Genomic DNA, 12,908 nt, shown 5'->3' on the forward strand with positions numbered 1-12,908 from the left:
CGGCTACCTGCTGCCTGCGGTTCAAAGGGCTTTGTAGGCAGGCAAGTTGCTGAACCAAACAAGGGCTAGTTTGGGGCCTATGAAAAGGAAGTGTGGGGGGGGGTGGGGGGGGGAGGGCGGGGTAGGCAGGGGGATCATAGGTGATTGACATGTACGCAATTTGTGCCTTTTGTGACAATTATATCCAATTTATAGCTGCTGATATTGTGTTCGCAGACTCCAGGCCAGTGTTGCCGCCTTCATATCTGTTGAGCGGTCCTAAAGGGGGTCGGATTGTCAGCTTCCCAGGGAGGCAAGCTCTTTAGACAGAGCAACTGTGGCCATTCCTTTAAATCTCGTGGGATGGAGGAGAGAACCACCCAGGCAGTTACCAAGGGCGTGGTTTGTTAGTGTGTGGGCTTGTAGTGGTAGGGACCACACTGGGTATGGGAAGTGAAGGGTGTGAGACAGTAACTCCTGAAGGCAGCTCAGAAAGGCCAAGGTAGAGGAGCCCAGCCAGAAAGATCACCGTCCTTATTGTTCCCGAAGGAGGGCTGATAGTCCGAACAGGTACAGAATGTTCTCTGCGGGCCCTGAAGGCGCACATCTTCAAGGTTATGAGAACATTCTGCCACTTCCAATGATACTAAAAATTTACTGCCCACGCCTCCCTCAGATGAGAGAGTATTCTTTCAGAAACGGAACCAGATACCACCGCATGCTTCCCCGGGCATCTTCCTGTCTGGAGCCATAGTGGCCAAAGCCCTCCCCCCTTGCCCAGAGCTGGTCCCTGGCTCCTGAGGTGGATGCCCAATCTGGTCAGTGTATCCCGAATCTGGATATGGCCTTCTGCCTTGCTTGCATGCATTCCTGGTTGCGGCTGCAATCTAGCCTATGTGCCAAACAATTGTGTTTAAACTAGGCTGTCCCGAGAAAGCTCTAGGGAGGGGTTGTTCTGCTAAGTGTTTAGCATGTGCTTATTGGCATTTATTTACGTGTGTGTGTGTGTGTATATATATACACATGTGTGTCCTAGCTCTAGGGACCCTGCATTTTTTTTTTTTTTTTTTTTTTTTTTTTTTTTTTTCACGCGGTGGACGGTGAAAGTCAAGGGGTGGGCCGGCTTCATTATCAAGCTACTTTATAGTGGTATTGTGGGGGCTATAGAGGTCAACCTCGTGAAGGAAAAATGGGATGGAGAACGACTTGCTATACGCATTAGATCTAAGATGGCTCCAGGAACGGGGGTGGGAGTGAGGAGGGGACAGCAAAAAGGAACAGAGGCCAGGGTGGTGGCTACTCTGCCCATCTTCACGGAAGTCCCACCCCCTCGCTCCTTCTGAGTTACCTCATCAGGCAGGGCTTTCATTGGAGCACGGTGACAGTGTGGTGAGATTTGATTGGCTGAAGATTTAGGGGCGTGGGATTGGCTCCAACACTGTATATAAGCGTATGTGCTGCACAATGAAATCAGATCTGCACCCTGCTGCTGGTCTCTGGGGTCTGATCGCCAGGATCTGTCCTGTAACTCTGTCGCCTCTTGCCCTGCCCCCCCCCCCAGTCCCGCTCCCACAGGGACATAGGCATCGACAATACAAACATCTCCCAAAGAACCCACCATTCAACGTGACTGCAGAGGGATTACATTCCCAGCGTTTGAATTTAGGGGAACACCAGTCTCACCCGGAAGCCCCCTCATAGGTCTCCATCCCAAATACTTCACCAAGGCACGCACTTCAATCTGAAAATCAACGGCAGGAAGCACCATGCTGGTACTGGTGGTGTTGGCGTCAGAGTCTGGATCCTGGCAGGCCTAAGGAAGTCATAGTTATGTGGGGTGGCGTCTGAATAACTGTTCCCAGCACTGTCAGAAGATAGGCCCTGGCCTTGACAGGGTAGGTGAGGTCACAGCGGTACCTAGGAGTGTGAAGAAGGCTCCTCCCTTGTCACCGGCCTGGATTCAGGCTGGTACACTACGGCACAAGTTACCACCTTCAGATCCGAATGGCTGCTGAGATGGTAACGAGGATACTGTGGTTTTCTAAATGAAAAGCCATGAACGCGATACATTTCCTCTTGAGAACATTAATTTGAAAATCAAGTCCTAGCTAATTTAAACGGAGTTAAGTACAAGGAGCAATAAAAAAAAAAATCGCAGCGAAGGACGCTTTTCTCTGGGTGCCAGCGAAGCTACAGAGCCCGTCATTTATTTCCTAGGAAACCAGAGGTGGTGGGCAAGCGATCTGGGTGCAAATGAATATTTTCAAGTGATTAAAAAATAACCCAAATAGAAAGAGACAAGAAGATATTTTAAGTAGGAATGCTGTTAATAGGCAAGATTATTCCATGGGGGGCCAGACCAGAGTTGGGGTTTCAAGATGATTGGAGAATTGGGAGAATGAGGGGTGGGGGTGGGGCTCAAAGGCCGAGAAGTCTGCCCTTGCTTGTATTCTGCCTTCCTTTGTGCCCCCTGTGCCCACGGCTCGGTAACAGACTCAGTCTATCTGCCATCCTTTACTTCAAAGCCTTAGTCTCAGAGATTAGAAATTCTGTGGTCCCTCGGGGATTCCCCCAGTCTGCATTTCCACCAATTGCCGCTCCGAGTCTGAGCTATCCTGCATCTTGCATGACTTCCCACATCACATCACGGCACTGAAAGCTCATCAGAGGTCGGTCAAGAGGTGATGGAAAGGCACCTTGGGAAGGTGCTTGGGAAGATGAAAGGCACTTTGGGCCTTCAGGATTTCTCTCATGTCTTAGGAACATGGTTCTCTCTGCCTTTTCAGCGTCTAGTCACAAACTCTAAACCCAGAAAATAGTTTTTAAAATTTTGAATCAAATCACAAAATTCTTTTTATAATATCTTGGTAAAGATATTTAGGGCAGATGATTGAGTCCCCCCCCACCCCCAAACTATTTAGATCACCTCCATCTAAGCCAAAAATGATGAATCTCATTCACAAGCATTGATCATGAGACCTGCTCTGGTGGTGGGCAGAGGGCCTTGTGGGATGCTTAGGTGAAAGGCAGCCACCCGCTGGTTAGTCATTTCTATTGTATCAGGCTCTTCAAAGATGATGACGTCAATAGACCAGTCTCCTCAAAGCCCTGTGGCTTTGTTTCCTCTGGTCACAGCCTGAGGGGTTCTCTCACCTCTAGAAAGCACAGAATGTATAATTATATTTCCTGCCACTAGGGGTCAGTGTTGCGTTCCTGATTGTGGCTGTGGTCTTGGTTTTTGTTTTTTAACTGTTTGGTTTTTTTTTTTTTTGTTTTTTTGTTTTTGTTTTTTTTTTTTAAGTTATTTTGGGACGGAGTAGAAATAAATACCTGTATAGTGATAAAAATCAAACGCTTGAGCCAAGTCTGCCTGCTTCTCTCTCCATTTGGTAGCTGCAAACTCACTTGGTAGCGGACTTACTGGCAGATCCATTATCACTTTCCCTAGAACCCGTTCTGGACCTTTCCTCCCTCATAAATGCATTGGGGAAGTGACCAGCACCCGCACCTTAGAATCCACACAACTGGGACTGGGGCATTGCTGTGAAGGACGTCCCCACAGTGTTTATCTCCAGTGGTTTCTCCTCACCAGGCCCAGCAAAAAATAAAATAAAATAAATAGTAATAATCACTGAAACTTTAAATTACAACTAATTATTTTATGTAGAAGATAAAAGCCAGGGGTTACTGTTCCTGACTGTACATCAGAGTCTCCTGGGAAGACCGAATAAAATCTTGCCACTCAGATCTTAGCAAGAACAGAGATGAGAGGTGGAGGGCTTCAGATGCAAACACTTTTGAAACTTCTCGAGTTAAAGCCAGCGTCAAACACCAGTGTGTGTTGCTGGTATCAAACACACTTGAACTGCTGGGTCTATACTATAGAATAATTCTAGAAGGAAGGCAGGAAGGAAGGAAGGCTAAAATGAGCCGTAAATCAGATTTGTACTCTAGTTCCTTCTACTCTGGTGACCAATGTGACTTTGAACAAGGCACACCGTGATTTAGGTGTTCTTTCCCTGTTAATGCTAAAGGACAAAGGTCATGAAATATACTTACTTAACAATGGATAATTATTATTAGATTTACGTCCATGACCACAATACTAAATTAAATTGTATTTATGGAGCTTGAGCAGTATTATCTTTTGTTTGTTTGTTTGTTTGTTTGTTTTGTTTTGTTTTTTGAGACAGGGTTTCACTGTGTAGCCCTGGCTGTCCTGATACTCACTCTGTAGACCAGGCTGGCCTCGAACTCAGAAATCCACCTGCCTCTGCCTCCCAAGTGCTGGGATTAAAGGCGTGCGCCACCACCGCCCCGCAAGCGCTATTATCTTAATAATTTATTTTATCTTACACATTTGAGCGCGTTGCCAGCATGTGTCTATGTGGTGCTGTGTGTATGCAGTACCGGTGGAGGTCAGAAGGGGGCATGGGATTCCTTGAAACTCGGATTAAACAGTTGTGAGCCACCATGTGGATGCTGGGAATCCAACCTGGGTCTTTTGCAAAAGCAGCAAGTGTTTTTCACCACTGAGCTATCGCTCCAGTCTAACATTCTTTTCTTGTTTTTATTTCTGGGTTTGACGCCTGCTGTTAACTAGGCTCCATGCTGAAGTCAAGTCAGACAGCTTGAATAAGATGTCCCTCATAGTCTTGGGCATTTGAATGCTTTTTTTTTTCCCAGTTCGTTACACTGTTTGGGAAGCCTTAGGAGGTGTGGCCTTGTTGGAGGAAGTGTGTCATTGGGAGTGGCCGTCTTTGAAAGTGTAAAGGACTCATGCCATCTTGTATTGTCCATCTTTGCCTCATGCTTGTGGTTCAAGATGTGAGCCTTCTTCAGCTCTTTGACCCCACCTCCATGCCTTCTCTCCGCCATTGCATGCTCTAACCTGCTAGAATTGTAAGCCCAAATAAACTCATTCCATACATTGCCTTTGTCACAGTGTTTTATTACAGTGATAGAGAATTAGCTAATACCCCCTGGATACAGAATGACATAGAAGAGGGGAGAGTAAACTCAGCATTTATACTGTGGACCATATGGTCTTCTGTTCAGGCATGGGGTGAATACATCCCTCCCATCTTACTATTAAATGCATCCCAGGCCCTGGGCATCGTTTATAAAATAAACAGAGCAGTCTCTGAAGTGTGGGGAAAGACGGTGGAACTGTAAGGCTAACCCTTATGTATAGTTAAAGCCATGGCATTATGGCTAACCCATCGCAGTAAAGCTTTCTGACAACCAAGACCGTATTCCTGCAAAGCACAAGGTTGGGGGAGTGTACTGGCTGGTTTTGTGTGTCAACTTGACACAAGCTGGAATTATTACAGAGAAAGGAGCCTTCCTTGAGGAAATACCTCCATGAGATCCAGCTGTAAGGTATTTTCTCAATTAGTGATTAAGGGTGGGAGGACCCAGCCCATTGTGGTTGGTGCCATCCCTGGGCTGGTAGTACTGGGTTCTATAAGCAAGCAAGCTGAGCAAGCCAGGGGAAACAAACCAGTATGCAGCATCCCATCCATGGCCTCTGCATTAGCTCCTGCCTCCAGCTTCCTGCTCTGTGTGAGTTCCTGTCCTGACTTCCTTTGGTGATGAACAGCAATGTGGAAGTGTAAGCTGAATAAACCCTTTCCTCCCCAACTTGCTTCTTGGCCATGATGTTTTGTGCAGGAATACAAACCCTGAATAAGACATGGAGGGAAATCAAAGTACACTCATACATTGAAGAAAAAAATGCAAACAGGGGGCCTAAATCTCCTTCTACCTTGGCTGAAGATAATGAGGTCCCCCTTCTCTTCCTGTGGAGGGCCCATTGAAAGAAGATGAATGTCACCCAGCCTGGATTTCTCCCTCTTCCCCATGTTAAAGAGATGTTTCCCCTTTGGAGCATGAGTGTTCACTGCAAGTACTTGGTGCTAATGAAGCATGCCACTGAATGGAGCCAGGACCCCTGCACCCTTCTGGTGGGGAAGTGTTGTTGTAAGCTTATCTTCCACCAAGAGCCCAGCTTTACCCGCTGAAATGTAAAAGATATGAAATATAAAAAATATGAAAGATAAAAGATGGAAGGCTTGTATGGAGTCTCCTAACACCAGAAGCATTGAGATGTCAATGAGGAATTATTTATTCAATTGTTATTATTAACTAATTATTATGTCAGTGAGTCTCCAGTAAGGCAGGAGATGCCTGGAGCCCAGAGTATTATGTCTGGAGTCAATGGTGCTGGGCAGGACAGGTGGCTCAGTGCTTAGGAGTTCGTATTGCTGTTGCAGAGGACCCGAGTTCAGGTCTCAGCACCCACACTGGCTACCTTGTAACCCCAGCTCTATGGGATCCAACAAGCTCTCCTGGCCTCTACAGAGGAAAATGCCATCTCAATTCAGTCAGCTTGCAGCGCCCCAAAGCAAGATTATGTATATTTATCAAATAAGTAATTTAAGAAATAATGAGCATTTAGTGTTGATATGAATTTACCCAGAAGGAAATGTGCACCATAAAACTGAATCTCTTTTCTAATATGCAACATGTCTATGTTGTTGTTGTTTTTGAGACAGGGTCTCTGTGTGTAGTCTTGGCTATCCTGGAACTTGCTATATAGACCAGGCTTTCCTCAAACTCAAAGAGATCTGCTTGCCTCTGCCTTTAGAGTGCTGGGATTAAAGGTATGTGCCATACCAATTCTGGCTTTTATTGCCTTTAAAATGTTTTCCCATACAATATATATAGATCTCAGTCTTTTCCCTCTCCCAAGATCCTCCCCTGTCCACCTAACTTTTTGTTTGTTCTCTGTCTGTTAAACACACACACACACACACACACACACACACACACACACACACTCACACTCACACACTCATACACACACACATACACTCAGGAAAAGAATCAATGGTGGTGTCTTAGTTACGGTTTTACTGCTGTGAAGAGACACCATGACCAAGGCAACTTATAAAGGACAACATTTAATTGGGGCTGGCTTACAGGTTCAGTCCATTATTATCATGGCAGGAAGCCTGGCAGCGTGCAGACAGGCATGGTGCTGCAGAAGGAGCTGAGAGTTCTACATCTTGTTCCGAAGGCAAACAGGAGCAGACTGGCTTCCAGGCAGCTAGGATGAGGATTTTAAAGCCCAAGCCCACAGTGGCACACCTACTCCAACAAGGCCACACCTCCTTTAAGAGCGCCACTTCCCATAGGCTGGGCATACTCAAACCACCACAGGTACCAATGTTCATATATAAAAAAATGAGGCCCCTGGAAGGACCCGTAAAGCAGGAATCTTAAAACATTCCTGAAAAACCATTTCTTCCCAGTGATTTTGATCCCCACCTCTGGCAGTTTTCAAGGTCAGGCAGCCAATTGGCTAGAGCGTTGTTGCTTAAATGCTAACCATTCCTAAGAGGGTCTGAGCCTGCTTGCGGTTAAAAACACCCTCTGTGTGTGCAACTTATTTCTTGGCAGTTTCACCTTGAAGCAAAACAGGCTGACCCAGGACCCATGGAATATTGAACTGCATTTGTCTCCGTGGCTGTGGTTTTGAGGCACCAAGAGTCATACCTCGGCATAGCTACTTTGTATCCTAGATCTGCTGTAGCTGTCTATGGTGAGGCCCCTGACTTCAGCTTCCCCTCTGTGTCTCTTTGTGTTCCTGGACCTGCCTTTCTGCTCATTTCCCTACTCTGTCGGCCTAGGACAGCGGTTCTCAACCTTCTCTGTGCTGCTACCCTTTAGTACAGTTCCCCATGTTGTGGTGACCCCAAAGTATAAATTTATTTTTGTTGCTATTTCATAACCGTACTTTTGCTACTGTTATTGTTCATAATGTAAATATCTGATCTGCAGGACAGAGTTAGGAAACCCCTGTCAAAGGGTAGTTTGACTCCCACAGGGGTCGCGACCCACAGGTTGAGAACCATTGGCGTAGGGGGACCATGGTGGGTTAAGTGAGTGACTTCCATGGAAATGGGATGCCAGGGATGGGAGACAGCATTCATCATTTCTCAGGGATGAAGATCTTAAAGCCCACCCCCCACAGTGACACACTTCCTCCAACAAGGCCATACCTCCTAACAGTGCCACTCACTGGGCCAAGCGTATTCAAACCACCACATAGTGTGAATCACACAGAGCCCATCTGGAAAACATCGTGAAGTTGTTAGGAAGCTTTTAGGGACCCAATTCCTGCAGAAACCTGTGAGCCCAGAGCAGCATGAGAATGTTGACATGTATGATATTATATGAATGTCGGGGGTGGGGTGGGGAAGGAGCTTCATGGAGGAGATTCACCGTCCTGTGTGCGTGGCAAGGAGAGAGGATTAGAAAGCCAGGAGCAGAGGCTGAGCCAGAGGCTTAAATCAGACTGTGACAAAGTTATCTCTCCAGCTAAAATACTATGTGACAGGTATATAGCTTTGACCACAGGAGACAAATGGCTGGATTTCATCCACTGAACTTTATCTAGGTGTGAATGCAAGTCAGCCCGAAGCTGATCGCTGCAGATCACCTTGGATGGTGGCCCCTGTCATAAAAGGGCAGGCTGGGAAATGTGGCATTGCAGAGCCCCTCTGTGCAAGCCAACAGGTGTTTCCCAACTAGAACTAGTGAGCCTCCCTGGGATCACACTGGTGGTGTGAGCACCATTCAGCAAGCCTTGTTTCTAAAACATTGGCTTTTGGGATTTTTGTTTAGTTGTTGTTGTTGTTGCTGCTGCTGCTGGTGTGTGTATATATGTGTGTGTTCCCTGAAAGAAAGAACACTTGTTCTTAGGTTGACCCACGTGTGTACAGGTGCTTGTAGAGGCCAGCAGAGGGAATCTGATTGATGTCCTGTCACTGGAATTACAAGCAGTTATTTATAAGGGACTGGATATTGGCCTGGGCACCAAACTCAGGTCTTCTAGAAGAATGGGAAATGCCTTAACCTCGGAACTGTCTCTCAGCCCCTAGCTTTCTGTTTATAACCATGATGCTCCAGCTCTGATCAGTTTCTTTAGCTCCTTCTTTCTTTCAGGCTCTCGGTACAGAGAACAGTGTGGTGCATGCAGGTGCGGGCTACTGTTAGTGAACCCAGAGCTCCTGAGCTGACAGCTCATGACAGATGGGCCTTTGTAGACATCACATAAACTGGGACTCCCAGCAGACCAGAAGCTGCTTGGCAAACATGAAACAAATTAAGAACTTGGCATAGTGTGCAAGATAGGATAGATTTGGGTTTACATTTTGAGTCAGCAAGTCAGCAGTCTCCTGATGATCAGGCCACCAAGTAGGGAAATCAGTTAAGAGTGTTCCTGAATTCTGAAATAAATGAAGAAAGGGTCTCACTCAGTGCAGAGCAAGCTGTGGCTTTGCGTCCTCCTTTCCAGCTTTGGTTTGGATTTTGGTGATACTGTCAAAGTTTTGGCGATAGCTAATGTATCCTGGAATTCGCTTCTGTTGCACAATTAGCAATAGAAAAACCGGCTCCGACTACGGCCATGATTTCTCTCATCATCCCGATTGCAACTTCTCAGAGCATGAGCAAAACCTCTTTAGCCTGTGTTGAGAAGGCAATCCACAGTATCTACCTGTCAGCCTCAACACCCCATTCCGCTCCTTCAGACTCCCCAGAGAGGACTTGAGAATCTCAGCTGACACACTGGAATATTGCCTATGCAGAGAATCACCTTTGAACATCCCGGGAAAATATATTTCATTCTAGGAAAGCAATCTGATTGATCCTCTCCTTAGCAGAATAGCTTAAATGCAGCCACCATTGCTTATTGTCACTCAGAAGTGGTGGAAGAGAGAAGATGTATTTATGTGCTCACCTAGCCTTCGAATCAACCCCTCCCCACACGGTTCCAGAGCCTTTGGGTTGCCATAGAAACCACATGGCCTCCAGCTGAGATTCCACTGAGATTTAATTGCATTTGAAATTTCATAAACTCTATTAACCTTTGCCTGGCAGGGATGGGTGCGAGGCAAAACGAGTTAGATTAATAGCTTAAAGTGACGTGTGTAGCCTGGTCCCATGCGCCTAATGCTCTCTCTTTCAGTCAATTAAGCATGTGCGTAAGTGATCATTAGACTGTTATTGTTGACGTGTTTCTTTCTCATTGGGAATGCATCCAGATGCAAAAAGGGGGGGGGTGTAAAAGATGTGTCATTTGCAAGGGGGATTTAGAAGGGAAGCTAAATCTATTTGTGCATATTTGTATATGTCTGTCTCCCTACCTCACATGTTTGTAATGTGTTGGTATATTTTGATGTTTAATCAGCTTGACAAAATTCAAATCACCTTGGAAACAAACCTCTGGTCAAGCCCGAGAGGAAGTTTTGAGAGGTTTTACTGAGAAGGGAAGAGCAACCCTAATGTGGGTTCAAGCCCCTGTAACCCGTGCAAGATCAATGCATACTTTTAACCACCGAGATATCTCTCCAGCCCTGTGTTTTCCCTTTTCAACAGTCTGGTTTTTATTTGTTAGTCTTCTTACATTTACCTAATCTTAGAATTTGAGCCTTTCATCATTTGGAATTCTCTTGTCATTTCCACCCTGTTTCAACCTTGTATCTCTCTTCTTCTCCATTATACACTTTCTCATCCCCTCCCATTTCTCATTCTGTCTATTTAACACTGCTAACCAATCAGATCACACTTTCATAAGACTAGAAGCCAAGAGCAAGGGGAGCTCCGCACAGGTGGGCGGAGACTGAATGATGCGCTCCTGAGTGACCGGTGGGTCACTGAAGAAATCATGGAGGAAATGAAACGTTCCTAGAATCAAATAAAAACAAAAGAGCAAGGGACGAGACCCATTGGGATCCAGCTAAGGCCCGTCCTAGAGCAGCAGTTCTCAACCTGTGGGTGACGATCCCCTTGGGGGAGTCACAAATCAGGTATCCTGCATATCAGATATTTACATTACAATTTGTAACAGTAACCAAATGACAGTTATAAAGTAGCAACAGAGCTAGTTTCATGGTTGCAGGTCACTACAACATGAGAAACTGTATTAGGGGCTGCAGCATTAGGAAGGTTGAGAACCGCCGAAGACCATCAGAAGACAGAAGGCAGGCTTGTGTGTCCTACCATGGGTATCATAGGTAGGAAGAGTGAAGTTGGGTCGAACATCTCATTGTGATTCTGGTCTTGATGTTCTTGGGTTCTGCAAGGACCTGAAAACCAAGATATGTAAACAGTAAAAGCACAAAGGGAGTCAGACTGTGCATGTTGTTACTAGCACAACTATCCTACAAACAAGGGCTTTAAACCCGGTGCTTCCCCTTCTGAACCACAGCACTGAGAACAAAAGGACTCTGGAATGGGTTGGTGTAATTCAGCAGTCAGCCTCTCTCTACTTTGTTGGAACATTCCCCTAACAAGCATGTTTTGCTATTTCATGTGTGGTTTTCTGAGACAAAGTATCAGTATGTAGCCCTGGTTGGCTTGGACCTTGCCATGTAGAACAGGCTAGCCTTGAAGTCATAGAGGTCTGCCTACCTTGGTCTTTGTGGTACCACCTGGTCTGTGGTATTCTCTTATAGCTAGGGTAAAATCTGAAAACCATTGCTAATCTTCCTCCTCCTTTTTTTTTTTTTTTAAATCAAGAAGAATTGATTTAAAATTCTTGAATCAATTATGTATCTTGAAGTGATACATAATTGATTAACTACATGAAAACCCTAACTTTACTATGAAAGCACTCACCAATTTTAAAGCTTCCAAAAGACACAGTGAAACCTGAAGGGTGGCCAGAACTCAATGTTCTGCCATGTTCTGGGATCGTTTGCTTATGTCTACCTCAAAACTTAAGCGAAAGCCATTATGTTTGTCAGTTTCTGCCTCTTCAAACATTTCTTGACCACTGAGTATATAATGGGCTACAGAGTAATATCATATAAGACTATATGAGAGAGCCCAAGACAATGTATGCTGTATAGTTCCACATATACCAAGCTATAGAATAAACAAAATCGATCTATCCTGGAAAAGAATCAAATAAGGATCAGAGTAGATAATTTTACAATTTTAGTCGTAGTGATAATCATACCAGTGTACCAGGCTGGATAGTATTCCTTCAAGTCCATGTCTTTCTCAGAAACTCATAAAATAAAATGTATTAGGAAACAAGGCCATGATACTTACAGTTGGATACGAGGTGGCATAGGAGCTGATTATTCTTAATTCTACAGGACTGGTGTCCTTTCTTGTGGGAAAAGAAGAGACACCGGAGCAGGAGCCATGAGAAGATCATGCAAAGAGGGAGGCAGAGGTAGGAATACGCTACCCCAAACCACAGAACCCTAGAGTTCATTGTTTGTGCGACCATGTTAGAGAGATGCTCTGATTTCAGGCCATGGGCTCAAAACAGTGAAGAAATATGTTTTTCTTGACTTAAGCCTCCATACGTCTGATACTTTATCATCATAGCTCCAAGAAACGGATGCACTACTTAGAATAAATCTACCATCAAGGCATCGGTGATGTTCTAGGTCCCAGTCTCTGCGTTAGCGCTCTCATCCCCAGAGAAGTAAGTTATAATCAGACATTCCTGAGGAATTTCTCAGTATCATGTGGCAGGCTCCTCCCACCGCTGTCAATCTGACTCCATTGGCTGACATCTTCACTGTGGTAGGAAGAGCATGTATGTAGGCAGCTGAACAGGCAAGAAAGGAGCTGCCCTTCTGCCAAGTGCACTGCAGAATGGATAAATACGCTGCGTGGTGTTTCCCTAGAGAGCACCATGAAGCAACCCCAGTGAATAAAGTATTACAATATACAAGGTGCCAACAAATTTCAGATGTGTCATGATGAGGGATAGAAGCCATGCCTACGAGAACATGCACAAGGGGTGGGGGGTGGGGGAAGACTCTATTTATACCAGGCTATACAGTAGGTACAACAGATCTAAGGAAAGTCAAACCAAACCGAGAGAGAGAGAGAGAGAG

Source organism: Arvicanthis niloticus, chromosome 20, assembly GCF_011762505.2.
Source record: "Arvicanthis niloticus isolate mArvNil1 chromosome 20, mArvNil1.pat.X, whole genome shotgun sequence".
Lineage (NCBI taxonomy): Eukaryota > Metazoa > Chordata > Mammalia > Rodentia > Muridae > Arvicanthis > Arvicanthis niloticus.